The sequence below is a fragment of the Ailuropoda melanoleuca genome, chromosome 13 (genome assembly GCF_002007445.2).
Source record: "Ailuropoda melanoleuca isolate Jingjing chromosome 13, ASM200744v2, whole genome shotgun sequence".
Taxonomy (NCBI): domain Eukaryota; kingdom Metazoa; phylum Chordata; class Mammalia; order Carnivora; family Ursidae; genus Ailuropoda; species Ailuropoda melanoleuca.
The window spans coordinates 82,065,285-82,079,007 of NC_048230.1; the positions used below are offsets into that span (position 1 = coordinate 82,065,285).

A 13,723-nucleotide genomic window follows, 5' to 3' on the forward strand; every position below is an offset into this window, starting at 1 on the left:
GAGTGGCCAAAGGTGGCTGGAGTATGGGAAATGTGGATGAAAATTAAACTTGCAGGCTAGTGTCCAAAGATGTTTTCTCAGGACACCTTACATGTAGGCTAGAGCTAGGGAATGAGAAAGGAAGAGGGCCAACCCGCGGATCCAGGACTGGAGTTGGCTCTCCTTACACCACTATGTTCCAACATGATGGTCCAAAAGGAGTCCAAACATTCAAAATTGCAATTTGGCTTTTCAGATTATTATGATGGAATAATATTTTCCAAAATACAAGGATAGAACATACTTTATGTAGCAGTTTGTAGCTATCACTTTTCAGTACTTAGCCATATGGTATGTGGGCCATCGTTACTATCCCGCCCTAGTCTCGTAAGTAATTTTCTTCTCTCACTCAGTTTGCTAAACACAACCTCATTAGGCCAAATACCTGGACAAATATGAATTAAACTCACGAACAGGCTCTTGTTTACTTAATAAGAATCCTGTTGTCAGGCAACCTCAGGGTTGGTTGAACAGCTTGGGGAGCATCAAAGCCTCAGGTGTTTCCTTCCTTTTCATCTGTCATCTTCAGAATAGAGGTGTCTGTCCTCATGTCACAGGGTGGCTGACTGAGCTCTAAATACCACATTGTCCCATGATAGTGCTCTGAGCAGAGGTAAGGAGGCATCAAGCAGGTTTTCTTCTCCTGATATCTCCTACTCAGTGTGAAAACTCTTATCCAAACGCCCTAGCAGAATTTTCCATCCATCTTATTGGCTAGAACTTGTTACATTTTCTACTTCTGGACAAATTACAGGTGAAATGGAATGGGTTTAGACCAAATAGGATTTGTCCCCCAGGGGTTGGGCACATTACTGCCTGAACACAAAAATTCAGGTTCCTTTCAGCAAAAAGGCAGAGAGAACTTGCCTTAGGCTGGTAAGCCATAACAACAGATAGAGAGAATCCTTACTTTCCATAGAATTATAAAGGAAGATCAGTTACTAGGAAGTGAAGAAGGAAAGGAGATTTGTCGGCAGGAGAGAAAAGGCAGCCACAGCTGAGCTCGTAATAAGCAGATTGCGAGAAGAGAATGTTCAAATGAAGTTCTGTGGGCCTTCATTATAAACGGTGAATGATTAACGACGTTGAATTTCCTTAAACTTATGGCTTGTATTTGTTACGTAACACATCACTAATAAATAGAGTCTGATGGATTAGTATTGCTCTTCTCCATCAATATTTTCAGGATGTTGTTTTACCAGAATTAACTGTTGCCAGGAGAAAAATCAACTCTAAACCCGTCATTGCTCCTGAAGCAAAATGACTTAATCAGCTCATCCTAGAATAAATGAAAAAGACTCTCGAGTCACCACTGAAAATTCTGATGAAGCATTCAACTTCTGACATTCCAAGAAGAGGCACCTGGGTTTGACTTCCCTTTGTCTTCCCCGGGGGACGAGCATAGATGTATGTAGGGAAAGGGTATAGAAGCCACGAAGGGCCATACATCCAAAGGCTGCTCAACTGTTTGTCAGACCCTGAGGTATTTCTTAACGTTGACCTGTCACTTGCCTGCCGCTTCAAGCTTACATCCCAGTGGTAGCAGTCCTATGGTGTCCTTTTTCTACGCAAAGACTAAGGCATTTATATGGACCATAAATATTCTGACCTATAGATAACACATATGTAACAAATGGCCTGGAGGTTAGAATTACATCTCAGTGGCTACATTTCTACCCTGTCATGCTAAGTGGCATTTCAGGTTAGGAAGGGGCTACAGATCAATGATAGACGTGATCTCTGCTTCTGGAAGTGACATGGGGCAGAATACGGCAATGTGGGGCTGACCTCTCTATGGTAGCTAATTCGCTGTGTGCTGATTAGGCTTTCCCACAGCATGGTGGCCAAGTTCCAATAACAAGCGTCCCCCCCAGACACAGGAGTAGAAGCTGCCAGTTTCTTAAGGGCCTGGGCTGGGGAATTGGCATGGTGTCCTCGCTGCTTCATTCTGTTTGTCAGACCGAGAGCCTGGATTCAAGGGAAAGGGATAGGGACATAGACGCCACCCCTTGATGGGAGGAGTATCTAAGAATTAGGGGGACATATTTTAAAACAACCACATCATCTCAAATGTCATCTCCCCCAAGAGGCCCTGCCTGGTCACGTCTTTTTAAGCAGCCCTGCCCTCCCCACCATCACTGTCTGTCACAATACCTCTTAGATTTTCTCCGTGGTACAGTTACCTAGACTTTCTCTGTGAATACATTAATTTAATTGCATAATTGTAATGTCACTCCCTGCCAAGTACGTATTTTCTGGGAGAACAAGAATATTAGGGATGTCGTTCACAGCTACCCCGGCTCATAGCATAGTAGGGGCCCCATAAGCACAGAGTTGGTACACACTAAGTATTTATTGAGTCCATGAAATTTTTTATCAACTAATTCTTCCAACAGGTCAAAACAGGGATGTATCTCATACCCACCGTTCATACTTGTCCCCTAGCTTTCTTTTATAAACTGGGGCTCTTATGATTATGGCCACTCCCAGACCTGAGAATCCAGCTAATTATCACAGACTTAAGCTGTGAAGCTGCTTCCAATCAGCAGGAGTGTGGCTGATTGCAGCCTTCTGGATACGCACCAAATACCCTGTCACACAAATTCCCAGCTCCGACACGAAAAAATTGGATTAGGCAAGAGCTAAAGAAGAGATATTCATGAAGGCGTAGCTTTCTGAGGTGCAGAGGAGAAAACGCCTCTGCGTATTTGTTACTGTCCGTGGTTGTAGTTACTGGGAAGCAAACAGTAACGGCACAGCCATAATTCTGAGAAAATGGGCCGAGTGACTTATTGCCTGTTGGTTCAGAGCCTGCGGATCTGTTTTCCAAAGTGCAGCCGGGATAAAGCGGCAGACTAACGTGCAGTTTTTTACCTTCTCCCAGGTGCTTTATCCGGCCCAGGAGGAGCAAGCTGAGTGGGGAGAGGGATTCGAAGAGCTCACGCGCCAGATCCTGCGTTGCTGGCCGCGGAACTGCAAGACGGACGTTCACCAGGCTTCAGTTTTCATCCTAAATTAGTGATGCGTCTCCATTAATGAGGGCAGACCGCACCATGATTGTGCATCTCTAGTTCTTTTCGGGAGAAAATAAAGTCAATTAAAATCATTGCCTTTCCAAGAAGAAGCAATTCACACAGTCTTTTATTAGTAGCACAATGGTGTTGTTTTCCTTTGTTACCAAGACAGCAATTAACAGGTTTCTAATGGCACAAAGGTGGGTGACAAGTAAAACACCCTATTAGGAAGGTGACTGCTTTCAGACCTCTAAACGGAGTGCAAGGCTTGATGGGTTTACAAATAAAATAAAATAGATGCTCTATGCCGTTGGACTCTTCACATGAATTTGTCGACCTGCTTCCAGTCACAGGCCTTAGGTTTGGCTGAATGGTATTTTCCTGGTGCATGTCAAGTATTAAAATAATATAGAGCAAACTTTTAAGTCATTTCTGGAAAACAAGGAATGGTTTTAGAAAATCTGATAGCTGTAGGATTCCAGGTGGGAGTTTTGGTGGTTATTTTTATACATGGTATATTTTAATTCTTATTATCTTTATTTTTGATTCTATTTATGTATTACAAATACTTTTTTCCTGTTTGTTCAAAAGTAACAGGTTTGGCTTCCGGAAAAAGTGAAAAGAAATATCTTGTTGGAAGTTGGTGACATTTTCCTCAAGAGGTCCCAGGGAGACTGAAGAAAATGGAATTCAATGAGGTAGTAACCTAGGATGTGACCAAGATCAGTGAGAAAAATAGAAAAGGACCCCAGGTCTTCTGATAGGGTAGAGGAGGGAGGAAAGTCAGTACTGAAACCTAATGTGATCAACACAGAACTCGTCATCTTTCCTTCCATCCTAAAATTGCTTTTCTCTCAACTCCCCCAACCCGCTCGTAAAATGTCACCATTCTTCCGGTTAACCAGGCTGGAATATTCTACTTTTGATTCCTTCTGCTTCCTTGTATTTTATCTTCTTGTCTTTCCCTAAGATTAGACCTCTAGACGTGCCATTTATTTCTGTCTGATTTTTCTCCTTTTTTAAAAAAAGGATTTTATTTATTTGACAAAGAGAGAGAACACAAGCAGGGGGAGCAGCAGGCAGAGGGAGAGGGAGAGGGAGAAGCAGGCTCCCTGCTGAGCAAGGAGACCTGCATGGGGCTCCATTCCAGGACTCTGGGATCCTGACCTGAACAGAAGACAGACGCTTAACTGAACCGTCCAGGCGCCTCTGTTTTTCTCATATTCGGTCTTTTCTGTTGTTGTTTTCAATGTTTGCATTTCCAGCCTGGAGTGAATGTTCATTTAGTTATGGATCTACGGACCTTGTATATAACGTCCAGGATGAAATTTTCACCCAATGGGTGTAAATATGGGGTTGGAATTCAGGAGAAATCTCAGGGAAATCCAAATTTGAAACCCACCCATGAAAAGACACCGTGGAAGGTTTGAAGAGAACTGGATGGAGTTAGAGATAGATTGGGTTCAAGAGCCTGTTGCGAGGCTGCTGGGAGCAGGAGAGAGAGCCAGAGGAGGCATTCCAGGAAAGAACATGGTCAGGGCAGTACCCTTGGAAGCAGAGAAGACCCAAGCTTGAAGGAATCGTCAAATGTTGTAAAGCCGTTCAAGAAGGATTAAAACTGGGAGCAGCTGATCACGTATGACATTTAGGAGGGGACTTTCCAGATTTAATAGAGTCCTAATGAAACAATTGGAATAGGAGCAAAGAGTGACTTGAAGTGATGAAGTTTAAGTGGGGATAAACATCTTTAAAAGGGGTCTGAAAGTTTCTCAAGTCATACTCACCTTTTCTGTTGTCTTGGTTTGGGTTTCCCAGCTCCCCTCCCTAGACAGAGCCCAAGGGAAGGGCTTGAGTGCAGGTAGTTTATTGTGGAAAGTGATCCCAAGGAACAGGAGTAGGGTCTGGGGAAGAGGGAGACAGAAGGTGAGACGGGGATGGGAGGCTGTGTTACAGAGCCCATCAAGCTGAAGCTTTTTGTACCTAGGGCTAGAAGGTGAAGTAAATGTTGGGCTAGCTCCCTGCTTCTCCTTATGTCTTCCAAATCCCAGTACTTTTGAAGCTCTTGCTTCAGTGTTGTTGGAGAAACATCTGAATACCCTCTTCTCACCCTGATAACCTAGACAATCCCCACCCAACTCTAATGATGATTTCAGCTCCCAAGTGCTTGCTCACCTGCTCACCTCTCTTTACTGTTCAAAGCTTACAGAGTATCTTTTATTTTGCTCATCTGGAAAGGAAGGCTCCCTGCTTCTTGAGGTCACTTGGTTTATTACATCCAACCCCCGCCCCTCATTGGATTTAGGTCTTTGGGCACAAAAACCAGGATGTCTTGCAGACATCTATGTGTTTATCATCTAGACACCTCCCCACCAAAACACAGACACACATGCACACACGTACACCAAGTGGGTAGCCAGTGGCTAAATACTCCCCTCTTCTCTCCTCCTGAGGGCAGCCAGAGGTGCTTCTATGCCACAACTATGAGGTCCCCAGCTGGATGGAGCCATACAGTGAGATAACAGGCCCTTGGACTGGCCTCCCCTCCGTCTCCATCTTACTCTGGGAGTACTGAATGAGAGCAGGGAAGGGGAACATTAAAGTGGAGAAAACCATAAATGAGTCTCTCCAAGTAATGATATTCAACTCTTAGTATCTTCAAATGGATACATACTTGAGTGGGAGAAAGGAGGACAAGAAAATAAGAGAAAACCATAAGTTGATATTTTCAAATATCACCAAAGTTTTATTTTCAAATTCACCAAAGTTTTATTTTTTTCTTCTTAGCTTAACTATAATAAACTATACGTTCATTAAGATTAGGCACTATATACTACCTATATTTTATCCCCTTATATTGCCTAATATGATGCTGGGAATATGGTCATGGCTGCTGTTCTTGCACATGGGTTATATTGTTGACTCTGAAACATTGTTACATCTGAGGAATATAGAGGTGTTTTCATGTTAAACATGTTAAAACACCTAGGAAAGCAGGTAAGTACCTTTATTCTGCTTGGGGAGAGATGCATCGGTAAGGATTCATTAGGTAGTCGCCAGCCACAAGAACAAAAGGAATAGCAAATTGCTCTGTGGGGGCAGATTGCCTGCCCTGCTCCTGGGCTTAACCAGTGTTCTCCTTCGGGCCTCCAAGGTGCGGTAAGTGTCACACATCAGTGTTTGTGCTCTGGGCTTGCTTTTGTTTTCCAATCCTCGAGAGGGGTTTACCAACTTTAATGGCCCACATTTCTCATCTCAGCCTAATCTCCCTACTTCTCCACCAGAGCAAAACCCTTGATCTTGATTTCCTTTATAGACTTTGCATGGTAGCCACTCCTCAAATGATCAGGGGTAGCTGTTGATGGTATAAATCCTGTCCTGCTGTCCTTACCAGAAAACTCATGATTCACTTACTGTGTAAGAAATGCCAAATGCCAGGACACAAACACACACATACAAGTCTCAATGCTTTCTTTTTATTCTCCCAGGTTAGGATCACTTGTTAAAATTCTCAGAAAGTCTCTTTTTTTTTTAAGATTTTATTGATTTAGAGAGTGGGGGAGGGGCAGACGGAGAAGGAGACAGAGAAGCTCAAGTGGACTCCATGCTCAGCACAGAGCCCAAAGCAGGGCTTGATCTCATGACCCTGAGATCATGACCTCAGTGGAAATCAAGAGTTGGACACTTAACTACCTGACCCACCCAGGCGCCCCTCTCAGAAAATCTTTCTAATTTAACCTGAGTTGTTGTCTACCATTTCATAGATTTTTGTGAAATGAACAATTCTCTGTTACATTATAACTGGGGCAGACTGAACACTCTTGGTTATTTCCACTTTGTCTTCATTTCCAGAGATTAATGTCACTGAAGGGGACATTGAGCGATGGTTTAGTCCAATCCTCTGTTCCCATTTGGACAGCAGGTAAAGCACCCACACTTAATGGCTTTCCTTTTTAGTAGCAAAGAAATAGTTCAGGGATTTAGTTAATGTATAGTGTACTAAAAAAAAAGTTCCCAACTAACCTCGAATCTGGACATTGAATGACTACGTTATATGAAGGAGATCTTTCATACCTTATTTTTGACAGAACCTACTAGTAGCCCTGCATAAAGGTTCTCTGCGTTGTTTTTGGTAATAAGAATTTGTGTTTGCTTTAAATGCAGGAGAGATTTAGAAGTAACTGGACATTTTATTTCTAAGAAAGGGCAAAGGTGCTTCTCAATACATTATCTAGGAGCTTTGTATCAAGTTGCAACACGAATGGACATTTTTAAACTGTTATCTCTTGGTTATGCTACTAACAAACTCCTTGGCTCAAGGACTCAGATGTCCCTTTTGCCCAATTCTCCCTAAGGGCAAGGGGGTCATATTTATGGCATGACTTCTGGGTATCTTACTGGGAACCAGTTTCTAGTAAGATGATACTCAACTGCATTGAGGTGATAGGAATTGTCTAGGCAAAAATATCTTTCCCCTGATAAATTCTAATGTTCCCAAAGTATTCTCACATAATATATGGCATAACAAAGAATATTCCCACGTAATATGTGACATAACAGCTTCTGATATAACCATGGGAGGGTCCCCATCACTGTAAGCAAACACTAATAATGCATCTGTGGGGGATGGTTTTGTGTTTCCCTCTCAGACTCCTAAGGGTAGGCTAGATCCTATTGTGCACGTTAGGTAAGGGGAGGCACAGCATTGCTGGGGTTCCTCATCCTAGCCACTGAGAGAGATTTTGTCCTGGCTGATGATACAGGTTCCAGAATCCCTGGAGCGAAAAACATTTGAAACCCTTAAAAATTGTATTCTATTGTCATTCCAGAGTGGTATTTTTCATGTAGATATTCAACAAGTGTCCTTAGGAAGGACAGGGTCGATACAGAGGAAGAACAAATTATACAAGGGATGCTGGCCATACTAATTAGAAACTTAGGAATTTGATCCCTCCATTAGGAGATTAAGGGGAGGGACTGGCCTTAAGAACTTCTGAAGAAACCAACAGACATTCTTGTACACTGCAGAGAGAGGTGCAGAATGGGACAGCCACTTTGGAAAACAGCTTTACTGCTTCTTATACAGTTAAATACATCTTTACCATATGAACAAGAAATTCTACTCCTAAATATTTATCTAAATTGGATGAAAATCTGTGTGTGCAAATATTTTTAGAAGCTTTTTCATAATTGCCCCAAACTGGAAACAAATGTTTCTCAACAAGGGAAAGGTTTATCCGTACAATGGAATACTATGCAGCAGTATAAAGGAACAGACTGCTGATAAGATTAGTATAGGTATTTGTATGGATACTTGCATGGAAAAATCTCAAATGCATTGTACTAAGTGAAGGAAATAACACCCCAGATACCACATACTATGTGATTCCATTTATATGACAGTTTTGCAAAGGGCAAACTGTAGTGACAAATAAAACATCCCTGGCTGCCAGAATGTGGGAAGAAGGGTGACTGCAGACAGACATGTTGGGTGACGAACTATTCTGTGTCCTGATGGTGATGGTGGACACACAAGTGCCTACACTTGCCAACTCACAGAACTCTACACTACAACAAAATTAAACTAAATAAAATTAAATAATAAAAAAGGCCTCCCCCACTTTCTCTCTCTTTCTTTCTCACCCAGGATGTGAATGAGTCTACTAGCTCTCTCTGTCTCTCTTGTGATTCTTACTGGGCTCATTCTCCTAACATATATGGTTTCCTCTGTGTGTAGGTGTATTACACCCAGGCACAGGCTTTCATCCGTTCAGCTTAGTAACTTCAGAGAAGAGGGGACACATCTTGTCTCTAAGTATATGCATTTAAAATCCCAGGAAAGGACTCCTTTGGCCCATTTTGGGTCAAGTGAACAACTCTTGGCCAATCACTTTGACCAGACTGATGGACTGCTATTTTTGGAAATCAGGTACTCATTCCTGTGGCCATGCAGGTGGGATATGGTGATGAACAGCTCCCTGAATGGAGGGTGGGCCTATTCCCCAAATTGGGAGGTGGTCTCACTTGAAAGGGAAGGAATGGTGGGCAGACCAAAAAAGCAGAGACCACTCTTGTATAGGTGGTCCATTTGCAGGATGCAGGGAGGCCAATAATTGGGGATTTTAATGCAATCAGTTACCACAAGCTTGTTACCACAAGCTTATATATAAGATATATAGATAGATGATAGATAGATAGATAGATAGATAGATAGATAGATAGATAGATGATAGATACATCTTTTCTTTTTCTGGATCACAAATTCTCCCCCAACTTCCTGAGAATCTAATGACAGCTTTCAATCAATGCCCTTGCAAAATGTAGACTGCATGAGGTCACATCTGCATTCCCCCCATCTGTCTCCCAGTTCATGAATTCAAGAAAGGGTTGTGATTCTCTAACGTTAGCCTGTATTATATTCCCCCAGAGCGCTTGTAAAAGATTGCTGTGTCCTGCCCCAGAGTGTCTGATTCAGTGGAGCTGGCAAGGGACCTGAGATTCTGCATTTTTTAACAAGTTAACAGATTCCCAGGTGATGCGGATACAGCTGGTCCAGGGACCAGATATGGCAAACCACTCCTCTCAACCACAGACTAATGGTTCTGTTGCTAGGTCTGCTGTATCATGCATCTCCAATTCTGCAGTTTTTCCAGAGGGAGACTTAGCCACTGAAGAGTCTCAGTCTGTGTTTATTATAACTGCTGCACTCTTGATGCCTCCGTTAGGGCACCATTGGGATCAAAACAGCAATGTTAAATAGCTCCTCATGTATTGATTCATATCTTGCAACCGAACTATTTAAAACACGAACAATGTCCTTCCAGGGGATTGACGGGTTTTAGAAATGGGCCTTTAAAATCACTTAAAAATGTTAACGTTTATTGTAAAAAGAGGCTGCCTTTTTAAGAGTCATTTGTATGCTTTTAGCTCTCCCAGTAGGAAAAAAAACCACCTAATAATTCATTTTCATATATTTTTACATGGTAAAATATAAACAATTTTATTCCTGTTTTTGCTTACTATCCTATGTGTTTCCTCACACCATTCCAACCCCTTTAAAAACAGGAATTCTTGGGGACACCTGGGTGGCTCAGTCACTTGGGCATCCGACTCTTGATTTTGGCGTGGGTCTTGATCTCGGCATCGTGAGTTTGAGGCCCATGTTGGGCTCCATGCTGGGTGCGGAGCCTACTTAAAAAACAAAAACAAAAACAAGGATTTCTTATTGGAGCCACAACTCTGTCACACGGATGTCTCAGAATTTGCAAAAACTTTCCATGTTTTGAGGAGATCAATGAAGTTTCTGATTTCCACAGTTGAGAATTATTAATAATGGTCTGATTGTGCCTTCAAAAACGATCTGATGTTCTCCCTCAAATATATACTCTAGTGCTATTCTTGCCATTTCTGCTGTTGCAATGGATGAATCAAGGAATCTGAATCATTAAGGCTTTTCTTCCTTTTTTCACAAATGCCAAACAAAATTGCACTGATTATCCAGGCAACCTGACCTGGGACATTTGTGTAGGGTTTTCAGTTCCGAACGATTGCAGACATTAAAGGCAAATTGCCGAGATGTGGTCACTCTTTAACCTCTTTATTCATATCTTGCACTGCCTTCCAGTTTCTAGCCATTTTGCTTTTTATTTAAAACCTAAAAGGCAACTTATTAGTCAAGCATACAGTAATGTAGAGGCCCTGGAAATGGCTGTGTGATCCGAGGATGGAGATTCCCTTACGCCCTTTCCTGTGCAGCGTGGCTGGGCCACGCATGGATTTACAAGGCATTTGTGGCTCCTGGTGACAATCCGGAGGGTGTTCTGGCCCTCAAGGATCTAATTCACTGCCATTCCACTGTCTCTTGCAATCCAGACTTCCCTCTAACAGGCGGCCATTCTCCCCCAACTTTCTTCTAATTCCATGGCCCGTGAGGTCATTTTGCTATCTTTTTCACCCCCACCGTTGATCCATTTCTGAAGGAAGCTGACTCTGAGATTCTGAGAGTTCCATGTGGGAATGCTTTTGGTAAGTTTTCTTGGGATCCTATGTGGGAGAGTGAAAGAGGCAGGTTGGATCTGGTGAGAATTTGGGCTGTGATTCACTCATCACAGAGGACTCATCTGAGCTAAGCCAGGGTAGCCCCGTGTCTCAAATTAGGGCATGCATTTGGGCCTCCGTACTCTGATATGGCACTCATTGAATGCAGGCTGTCCCTGGATGGAACATGACCTTGGTGAGGACATTTCTCAAGGAGGAGCTCAATTCTGCACCAATAGCAGCCGACAATGTTGAAAAGTAGGAGGATGAGGGACTTTGTGTGATATGCTCTGGCATCCATTATAACCCACGTAGGTGCAGGCACGAAGCTCCATTGCTTGGCCAGTTTCCATAAGAAATCTATCCAAGCAAAGTATTTAGTGAGTATAATTTAATTGGGTTTTGGAGATTGTGGGGAGTGGTCTTCCCACCGTTTCCTTGGCTCATTTCCTTCTTTCTCCACTCTCCCAGTTCTGTTCTCATCTCTCCCTCTCAGAATCCCACTTCTTCACTGTCCTTCTCTTATGCAAAGCAGAATACAGTCCTTTCTAACCCAGAAGCCAAACGCCAGTCTGAAAGGGGATAGAGCACGAGGGCTTGACCCCATCCAGTAAACTGTCCTACCTGATGCCTCCAACTTGCCTGGTAGGCTCAGGCCTTCCCATTGTCATGACCCAGTAAGGCTTTCTTCTTTCCTCGTAGCATTTTCCTGTTACAGCATTTTCCTGCAGCGCCTACCTCCTTTTGACCCAGGGATTCAGGCCCTTGCCATCTGCCGCCCCCCCCCCCCCCTCATCTCTGGCCACACTTTCCTTCCAAGACAAGGAATCTGCAGGGCTGAGGAATGGGCCTACCCAGAGCCCCTACACCTCCTTTGAGACCAAGCAGCAGGTATCAGATGTATTAGTTCCTCATTGTTACTGCGTCAAAGTATAACAAACTTAGTGGCTTAAACCACCTCAAGTCTATCGTTTCACAGTCCAGGAGTCAGAAGTCTGAGGTGGGTCTCCCAGGACTAAAACCAATGTGTGGCAGGGCTGGGTTTCTTTCTAGAGGCTCTAGGAGAGAATGTGTTTCCTTGCTTTTTCCAGCTTCTCAAGGCCACCTGCATTCCTCATATCCCCTTCTATCTTCAGAGCCAGGAGTTGCTGGTTGAGGCTTTCTCAGATTGAAATACTCTCACTCTAAACTTGTGCCTCCCTTGTGACTACATGGGGCCCATCTAGATAATTCAGCTAATCGTAGTTTAAGGTCAGTTAATTAGCAATCTTCATTCCATCTGCAACCTTACTTGCCCCTTGTTCAGTAACATACTCAAGGGTGCTGGGTATTTGGGTGCGCACATCTTCGAGAGGCCGCTATTCTGCGCATCCCACCTGGACTCCAGGAACCTGCTCCCATACAGACCTCAGCTCGTCCGGTCTGTCCTCTGAATGCAGACCCATGATCAGTGAAAGCTCCTTGCGGCCGAGAAGGGTAAGGGAGTCCTGAAAATTTGAGTCATGATGAAAAGCAAACTCATTAGGTTTATTTTGAGGTTGCTAGAACATTTCCAGGGTACTGAGAACCTGTCTGTGGTAAGCCAGGGTACTTGTTCTGAGCCACAAAACCTTGTAGCAAACCTCAATGATTCTCAATCTTGCCAACCGGAAGAGCCACATGATAACTTTCTCTAAAGTGACAAGTGTCCAGGTAGCCAAAGCGGGAAATAAACGGGTTTTGGTGTTAAATGATCGGAAGAGGTAGGGACTGCAGGCAGTCAGCAGAGTCTGAGCAGCTCCATCTTACGGCTCTAAGAACTTGACGCCTTTCTTATTTGGGAAATTAGTTAAAACTTTATTTGTTGGGTCTTCCCTTTATCCTAAAACTGTCCTGCTGTGCCCCTGGTAGTTTTGCAAAGCTCAGTGCAGTGCGGGTGCTGCCGCGAAGCCCCGGGATTCACTTTGCTGTCTTTGCTCATTTCATTAGCTTTGCTCTCCTGTGATTCTTCGTGATCCGGCTGAACAGCTCCCAGAGTGAAATCTTAACCTTTTTGACCCTTCATCCCTTCCCTTCCCTGAGGAAGCACTTGTTCCCTTGTACTTCAGTTTTCGTGGGATGCTTAAAATAAAACACTCTTGGTGGCTGACTTTGCATGAGGGACGGAGCCGTGGTCTCAGAGCATTTTCCTGGGAGTGGTGTCGAAGGACGTCTCATGCGGCCCACTCAAGGCTGGCAATTGGTTGATTAATCGGAAAAAAAATCACAGAAAGCAGGGGGTCATAAAAAATGATTCATACATGCCTTAAACATTTTTATTTTAACTTAAAACATATAAATTGACATTCATTTGCCAATCTTTGATGTAAGGCTAAGGTCTTTTCTCTTAATTGGCGTGATGTGTGGTCTCTTCCCATAAATCACACCTTAATGCATCCCTTAAGATCCTCAACTTCAATTTCTCTACATTGAGGCAAGAATTAAAGTGACTTGCAAAGCAATCCGATTGAATAATCTCCCTCGATTGTTACAATCTCTCCCTGAGCCCTTCTCAGTGTTCTCAGCCACACCTAATCCAACAGTTGCTGTACAATTTTACCGGCTTGCTTGCATCAAACTATTCTGAAGAACTCCACTTATTCTTCACAAAAGCATCT

The 13,723-nt window shown here is 43.4% G+C and overlaps 1 long non-coding RNA gene across 1 annotated transcript in view; it reads left to right on the top strand.

Annotated features, from left to right (window-relative positions):
• Window positions 1-3,306, top strand: part of LOC117795792 — an 18,876-nt gene extending 15,570 nt beyond the window's left edge. Inside the window, exon 3 of the long non-coding RNA XR_004619938.1 lies at window positions 2,924-3,306. This is a non-coding gene — a long non-coding RNA (uncharacterized LOC117795792). The remainder of the gene's footprint in view (window positions 1-2,923) is intronic.
• Window positions 3,307-13,723: the final 10,417 nt, after the last annotated feature.